This window comes from Frankliniella occidentalis, unplaced genomic scaffold (genome assembly GCF_000697945.3).
Source record: "Frankliniella occidentalis isolate FOCC.00 unplaced genomic scaffold, Focc_3.1 Scaffold59, whole genome shotgun sequence".
Taxonomy (NCBI): domain Eukaryota; kingdom Metazoa; phylum Arthropoda; class Insecta; order Thysanoptera; family Thripidae; genus Frankliniella; species Frankliniella occidentalis.
The window spans coordinates 217,079-224,592 of record NW_026267189.1 but is presented as its reverse complement, the minus strand read 5'-3'; the positions used below and the strand labels follow the sequence as shown (position 1 = coordinate 224,592).

At 50.0% G+C, this 7,514-nt stretch overlaps 1 long non-coding RNA gene across 1 annotated transcript in view; it reads left to right on the top strand.

The window, feature by feature from the left end:
* LOC113211387 (uncharacterized) overlaps positions 1-7,514 on the top strand; it is a 213,603-nt gene that overhangs the window by 29,587 nt on the left and 176,502 nt on the right. The window contains exon 2 of the long non-coding RNA XR_008011193.1: positions 1,112-1,251. This is a non-coding gene — a long non-coding RNA (uncharacterized LOC113211387). The remainder of the gene's footprint in view (positions 1-1,111; positions 1,252-7,514) is intronic.

Genomic DNA, 7,514 nt, shown 5'->3' with positions numbered 1-7,514 from the left:
CCCAAAAAAAAAACCCTGTATATTTTGTCTCTCTCATTTTCCTTGTGAGTAGTCTCGCGCGGCCGGACTCATTCTCGCGGCCGCGACGCTGACATTCATACTGAGCTGATTTGACATTTTGTTTCCCCCCTGAAGGGTCCTCCGTTCTTCCCTCCGCAGTGCTCGGCCCGCAGTGCGCTCGGCAGTACGAGCTCGCGCCCCTCCCTCGCAGATGAGATGTATGGCGCTGCTCTGCCCGTGGTGGTGGTGGTAGCGGAGGCGCCCTATGGTAATCTACACGTATTGCGATGGTGATGTGTCGGAGTCGTATTATGAAAGCGGATGGCACAAATTTGAGAGCAGTGTCTTCTCTTGCAATATTTTCTCCGATCAATATCTTAAAAGAAATGTTCACTTGCCTTAAACAAAATTCTGCATAATTAACAGGCTTGTGTTTTATTTTTCGATTCGAAAAAGGGGCTTTATGTTATAGTACCTCCCTGCAGTGGAGGCTTTCCCTCCTTGTAAAAAACGCCTTCAAAGAAAGGACCATAAAGATGGAGAAATAAAAAACTTCAGCCCCGTCTCTGAAACGAAAATTTGAATCGAGGTGGTTTGGTAACAGCCTACTAAGGCGCTGTAGACGCTGAGCCGAGCCACTTGAAGTGTGTGGTTCAGACAAAAAGTCTACACAATTGTTCAGCAGGGCCTCAAGTTAAATTCTGCTGATTTTTTCTTAGTAGGACTGTTATGTACTTTTCGATTGGAGAAAACGTTACGTCGTTGGTCCAGACCAAAGCGTGCCTTGTTTCAGTGTTTCATGTATCATATTCTAAAATGGTTTATTTTAAAATTTGAAAACAAAAGTGCAAACCGATTTTTGTCCGTGCCATATTGCATCAGGCTTTGCCCGGTCCGCTGGGCGCGCCGTTGCTGCGCAGCCGAACCTGCACCGCCACCCTCACCTCCTATATGGTTGAAAGTCGTTGCGATGCCGACACCTGGCTGGGCTGGCTGGTCCGGGGCCAGACCGACGAGCTTGAAAACGTGTCTCCGTGTTCTCTACTCCCCCGCTATTTTCTTGCTCACCTCTTTTGTATCATCCTTTTTTGTTGTTTTTTTGTTGTTGTAGTTGTCGCTACTGTGCGCTCGCCGGAGCAGACTGCTCGTCTGGTGCTGCAGATCGTGCAGCATTTCGCCTGATGTTCCGAGAGTGTGCGCGGGTGGAGGCGAGGACGAGTCCTGTTTGGGTCATCGTCACAGAAAGAAAAGGTGAGTGCGGGAGACTAGCCGGTTCTATCCAGCATCCCCCCAAGCGACTAAACTGGACCGAGACAGGACAGGGTGGGTGGACCGGCACAACTGTAAAAAATATATATTCCTATTTGAGTTTCTTCGATGGGATGCTCTAAACTTTTTGAGTTCACTTATTTGGACCATTTTAAGACATCTGCTGTTATAAAACTACATGACCAGAACAATGCTTTTGTAGTGCGCTTTTTTTCTCGCAGTGCCCACTTTTGAATGAAGCTAGGCAAAATGCAAGTAAGCAATGTAACTTGTAACATAGGTCAAGTAAAGTCAGATAGTTTGCCACCCCAACAGTAAAGAACCCGCTTGTCTGTTTTACAAACGGCGTTTCAGTCTGATGCTGCTGTGCTGGTGGCCTACCCACTCCGCCGACATTGACACTGAGTGTGTGCGCGCGCGGGCAGGGGGCGCGCGGCCCTGGCGAAAAACCGGAGCAAAACAGAACGAGGGTAGACGGAGAAAGAGCGAGGTTTAAAAAGAGAAAAGTGCTCCGCGCATGTGTGTGTGTGTGTGTCTGTGTGTGAGCGGGGCCGGGGGGAGGGCTGCGGCCGCCCGTCCGGGACTTACCTTTCGCAATGGGAAAACGCTTGCCTCGCTGCGGACAACTTTTTCATCTCTCCCTTCCCGGTCCGGCCATCCACTCACACTCTCTTTTTCTGTTGGTCCGGCCCTCCCACCCGCGCGCCCAGCTCCCAACTGCACCCACCGCCCCGGTTACAGATATTTTCTCGCCCTATATCTCCCTCTTCTGTTCTGCGTGCTGCTTCCTCTGTTGAAAAAACCGAGGGGTCCTCCACTCTACAAGTGGGTGTACAACGAGTTTCGCTAGTATTTGCGTGCGAGTATCCGCAAATAATTGAGGGTATTGGCGAGTTATTGGCGAGTATTTGGCGAGTATTTCTCGATTTTTTCACGAGCTGTCACGAGTTTGCCGCGAGTTATCGCGAGTATCCTCGAGTTTCTTGCGAGTATTTTTTCTATGGGACTATAGTGTACAACGGATTTTTTTAGTCGGGGACTCCTCGGAAAAACCTGCTATGAATGATCTATTTTAAAGACGTTATAAAAGTCAAACAAAAATGTAATCACTGGAAAAACAAAATTTTGGCCTACCTTAAAACTTCCCTAGCACTCCGCCGAAAGGTGCCCAGCCGCTGCGCTCGTTTCTCCAGTTAGATTGATGAAGTACGTGGTGCGGCACTACCCTAGACGACAGAACGGCGACCACGACCCTCTTCACGTCCACCTGTGCGGCGCGTCCACGCGTGAGCCGGAGGGACGAGACAGGTCCAACGCGTGCGCGTAATGTGATGACGCGCTGCAGAATTCCCATACGGGACGGGCAGACCGGCTCGCCTACCTGAGCGCGTGCCGACCGGTGTGAGTGTGAGTGTGTGCCATATTCCGGGACGGGACCCTCCCCGCCAAGACGCGTGCCTCTCCCGATTAAGTCGCCAGGCCGCGCGCATTATGCACGCGGAAGTGGCTGTGCTATCCGGGGAGATTAGCTTGGCAGAGAAGGAGACGACAACGAGTTGAAAACTCTCTTGGAACACTAGTGAACATTCAATAAGGATTGCTCTGGGATGGTGGTTTCTTCTTTCTTCTCCTTCTTCTTCTTCTTCTTCACTGTGAAAAATATATTTGTACATGTACGATATATTTTGTAATTTGCCATTTACAATACGAGTTGTACATGTACAACCTCCCACTGTCGCTTGATACTCGATTCCAAGTTGATACATAGGGCTAGTAAATTGTACAATTTTAGATTGTACTTGTACGACTTCTTCCATGGAAAATTTTCCTGTACCCGGTACGACAATTTTTCACAGTGTTCTTCTTCTTCTTCTCTTACTATGTGAAGAAACACTTTTTGGCATGTTCTCACATTTGCCCCCAGAATTTTTTTTTTTTTTTACTGTAAAACCGCCCTTGTTCGCGTATGGTGTCACTAGTGCTTGGTTGACTGCTTGTAGTTTTTTTTTTTTTCCTTTTTAAAACTCAAGTCAAGCAAGTGCAAATCGTTATTGGCATAAATTACTAAAAGAAGGAAACAAACCCTCAGCTTGAGACATTTATTTGTTATTCTTACGGCTGGCAAAAAGTACTTTTTATGAAAAAAGCGGCTTCGTTTCACGAAGCTTCTCGTCAAGAGTTTCCGTCCTGGGTGTGAATAAGCGGGCTCGCGTCAGGTTGTTGTGTGCGCTCGTGGAGCTGTGTGTGTGAGAGAGAAATTGTGTCTTAGAGACTCGGCGCGAGTGGGGTGCCGGGAGAACCAGTCCGGCTCCTTGATCCTACCCGCCCCGCCACTCAAGGAAGGGGTGAGCAGGAGGGCGACGGTTTGTCGCCTGATTCCACATATGCGCGATTAGAATGAAGAGGGGAAAAAACGTCTCTGTGCTTGGCGAAAAGTTTTATTCAGTAGCCGTCCGTACGAAGAGCTCAGCCGTTGCATATGTTTTCGCCATGCCGCCCGGTCGACCCTAGACGTTGGAGAGTGAGAGAAGAAAAGAACATTTGTGTGAATAATGGATAGTGTAGTTTATTCTGACCTGTGTTGGGGAATGGCGATTTGAAAATATTTTCACTCCATAGCACTGTAATTACTTTTTTAGCTTACCTTCCGGTTCCTAAAACATCGTTACGTTCTCAAACCGTCTCAGCGATTATTTTAAAGGAATTTGCGTTACAAGGCCATTGATTTGTCGTGTCCAGCAAATTCCCATATCGTCTGCACATAGTTGCCGCCACCGGCTGGACCTTTCCCGCCGAAGATGCTGCATGCGGTTTGGCGAGGCGTTGAGATCATCGCACGGAGGGAAGAAAAAAATCCCACGTGACGCGCAGCATCCCTAAAGACGAGCTGGACCAGTTTGAGATGCAGCCTCCTCGCCGAGGCGGGAGCAGCTTCCCTGAGAAAGAGAGCATCTCGCTGGACCCCTTTTTTTGTTCGGTGTTGCTCTCGGCTGTGTTACCGTTTTTCTTCGGGAACTGGTCCGTCATCGCGACGAAGCTTATCCCCTTTCTCCTTGGAAGAATATAACCAGTCACCTTCTGCTTCTTAAGGCAAATTGAGGAGGTGCTGCCTGCTGCCGTTGGAAATGCCTTAAAAAAACCTATTACTGCGTTTAACGATGTTTCTGTGAAGCCGCACGGTACGTCACGAGGTTTCAGTCTTGTTATATAGTAACGATTCTTCTTCTTCACTCCAAACTATACATAATATTTTGTTTTGTGCCAATGTGTTTTTGCCTGTGTCCGTGATGCAGCATGCGCGCCACATGCCCAGGGCTCTTCTGCTAAATTGAAGACCATTTTCGGCACGTCGGCTGCATGGCGGCCATATTAATGCGGCCCCGTCCGCAGCAGTCTGAGACCCCGCGAGTAATGGCTCGCGTCAGCCCGGCGCCAGCAGGCCTTTAGCAGACCTTCAGCAGCCCTTCAACAGACCTTCAGCAGGCCTTCAACAGACCCTCAGCAGGCCTTCAACAGACCCTCAGCGAATGATCAAAAATCTTTAGCAGACCTTCAACACACCTTCAAAGGACCTTCAGCAGATCCTCCAGCAGACCTTCGACAGGTCTTTAGCAAAATTTTATGGAAAACTTCAGCTGGATATCAGCAGGACATCAGGAAGACTTCAGCACAGCAGGTCATCACAAGTCAATCATCAGACCATCAGCTGGACTACAGCAGGACCTTGTTCAGTGTGTTTGAACACCTTCCTGTAGAAATATGTGCTGCTATCATGTCATCAGTGACGTAAGTGAGCAGTGGGGCGGCAGTGAGCCCTCTGATTTTGCAACATGCCCTTGTAACTCGTCAAAAAAAATTCTTTCCGCTTTCTTCAAATCTTTTTACGGGAAACAGCAAAAAAGCAGCTGACTACGCCCCTCCTAAAAGTACGTCCGCTCCTGAGTTCTTCGCTCGCAGCTCGAAGGCGGCCCGTGGGCCTTGATTGCCTGGCATTGAGCGCAGCTGAGCCGGGCCCAAGTCCCGCCCCGCCACGCATCGCCATTACAGTAACGGCCTCGGCCTGTTAATGAATCAAGCGCGCATCCCATGTGCGTTTCTCACCCTCCCCCCAGAGGACCTATATTCCCGCGCAAGGAGAAAGAAATTGTTTTCCCCATTTCTTTTCTTTTTTTTTTTTTTTTTTTTGAGGTTGGCTTCTTGTTTACGACATCTACGCGTTCGTGAAACTTTTCCCCCGTAAACAACTTGATTAATCATTTTTCTTTTTCTTGTTTTCCTTTTCTGTCTCCGGGGCGGTGCTGGAAGTGTTTCTTGGCGTGGTGTCCTCGCTCTCCGTGAGGCGGGGGCGCAAACATGGCGGCCGAGGCAGAAACTTTGCTGGACAAGTGTTCTGGCGTAATTTCGAACTTTGCTAAGCGTCCCTGCGTTGCCGGGCGTCCCTCCCAGCAGCGGCCACGGGGACCATTAATAATACCTTGGAGAGAGAGAGAGAGAGAGAGAGAGAGAGAGGCAGGGAGCGAGCGCTCTGTGGAAGGCGACCCTAGGCGAAAGCCTTGTTGTAGCTAGCGGAGCGCATATGCAAGAATAATTTCATCAAAAGGAATAAGGCAAGACCGGGATGGCTAACCGGCCCACTATCCAACCCTGCTCGCCTCTCCACCCACCCGACCCTTGCACTCCCTTATTTGAAAACGACGACCCACCCTTACTCCCCCTCCCCCGCTTCCCCGCCGGTTCGCCCTTATTCCTCCCACCCTTGTCCTCTCTCTTTCTCTCTCTCTCTCCTTTCCCTCCCACGTTCTCCCCTTATTCTGGTCCAACCAGAATTTGACAACCCTGCTCCGTGTGCGTAGCAACCCCCACCCTCACAGCCTACACCCACCCCACCCTTATGTGCGATCAGCAGGCGCCCCCGTTCACCTCCCTCCACTCCCCGCGTGTCCTTCGAGAAGATGTTAAACAATGCTCTGAAAACGATAGAAAGCAGTAGTGTGAAGTATTTTTTGTCGTTCAATCCCACTTTTCGCGCATCCACAATTTTTGAACCGCGCGGGCATTGTTTTCGGGCCATTTTTTGTTCATCCTAAACACGTTTATCTATTGGACTGGAAGCAACTGGCTGCTGGTTCACGCCTCGCATCACTACCCCCAGGTGGGGCCTCTGAGCGCGTTGTTCGAGGGGCCCCGTTCCTGAGCCCTGCCAGCCCTTCGTACCCTTCAGGGTTGGGGCCCGGGGCTGGAGCCCGGGGCTGGAGCCGGAGGATCAAGATGGCCCCTCGCAACAAACTCGTGATTTATAGATGGCTGGGCAGAGCGGGCCGGCCCAGCCTCGGCTGGGCTTGGCCCCGGCTGGGCTTGGCTAGTCAGCTCGGCTCGTCACGAAACTCCTCCGGACAAGCAAAGCACATCACGGCCGCAAAGTTTCGCGTGACTGTGCGGGCGCGGCTGTGTTGGCCGCTGTAGTTTTGAGCCTGCACTGTTCCAGTATTTGTGTGCGGACTCCAAAACTCCTCACGTGACCGCGACCAATCATGCCAGAGAGAGAGAGAGAGAGAGAGAGAGAGAGAGAGAGGCGAGGGCCGCGGCGTTCTTATTGATAATACTGCATCGATTTCAACCCACGTGGTGTGCAACTAAAGAAGCGCACGATAATGTGAACGGCCCTTCTTGTTCTTTCTCAGAGAGCTGCGTTTTGTTTTACTCCACGACGTTCGAATAAGTTGCGATTCTGAATATAGGAATCTTAAGTAACAAATTTGCATCATTGTTAACTCAGTGTGGGCTGGGCTCTTTTTATTTTTGACCATCTGGAAATTTATCATGTACAATTTTCAAAGGTGCGTATTTTCAAGAAGTGTGCCATGCGTCTCTTACAAATTTTTCTTTAAAAAAATTATGTCCCCAATTCAGAGTGTAGCGCCACCAGTGGATAGTGTGCAAGTTCTGTTTTACGCGACGGGATCCAGGTTGGGAGTGCAGGCCGTCGTCGTGCTGACGTTCCGCGCGCGCTAGCGTCGCTTTTCGCAACAATGGGACAGTACGCGGAGGGAGAAAAATATAAATAAAACGGGCATCTGGGGCCACCATAAAGCGGAGGAAACAACGGGTTATTATGATTCGGGGTGGAATTGCAAATTTGATATTTAGTGTGGACGTCGAGGCCAAGACGAGCGAAACTATTTACTGCAGTTGAATAACCTATTGTTCTAGCTTAGACCACATTCTAATGCACTGGAGGGAGGGGG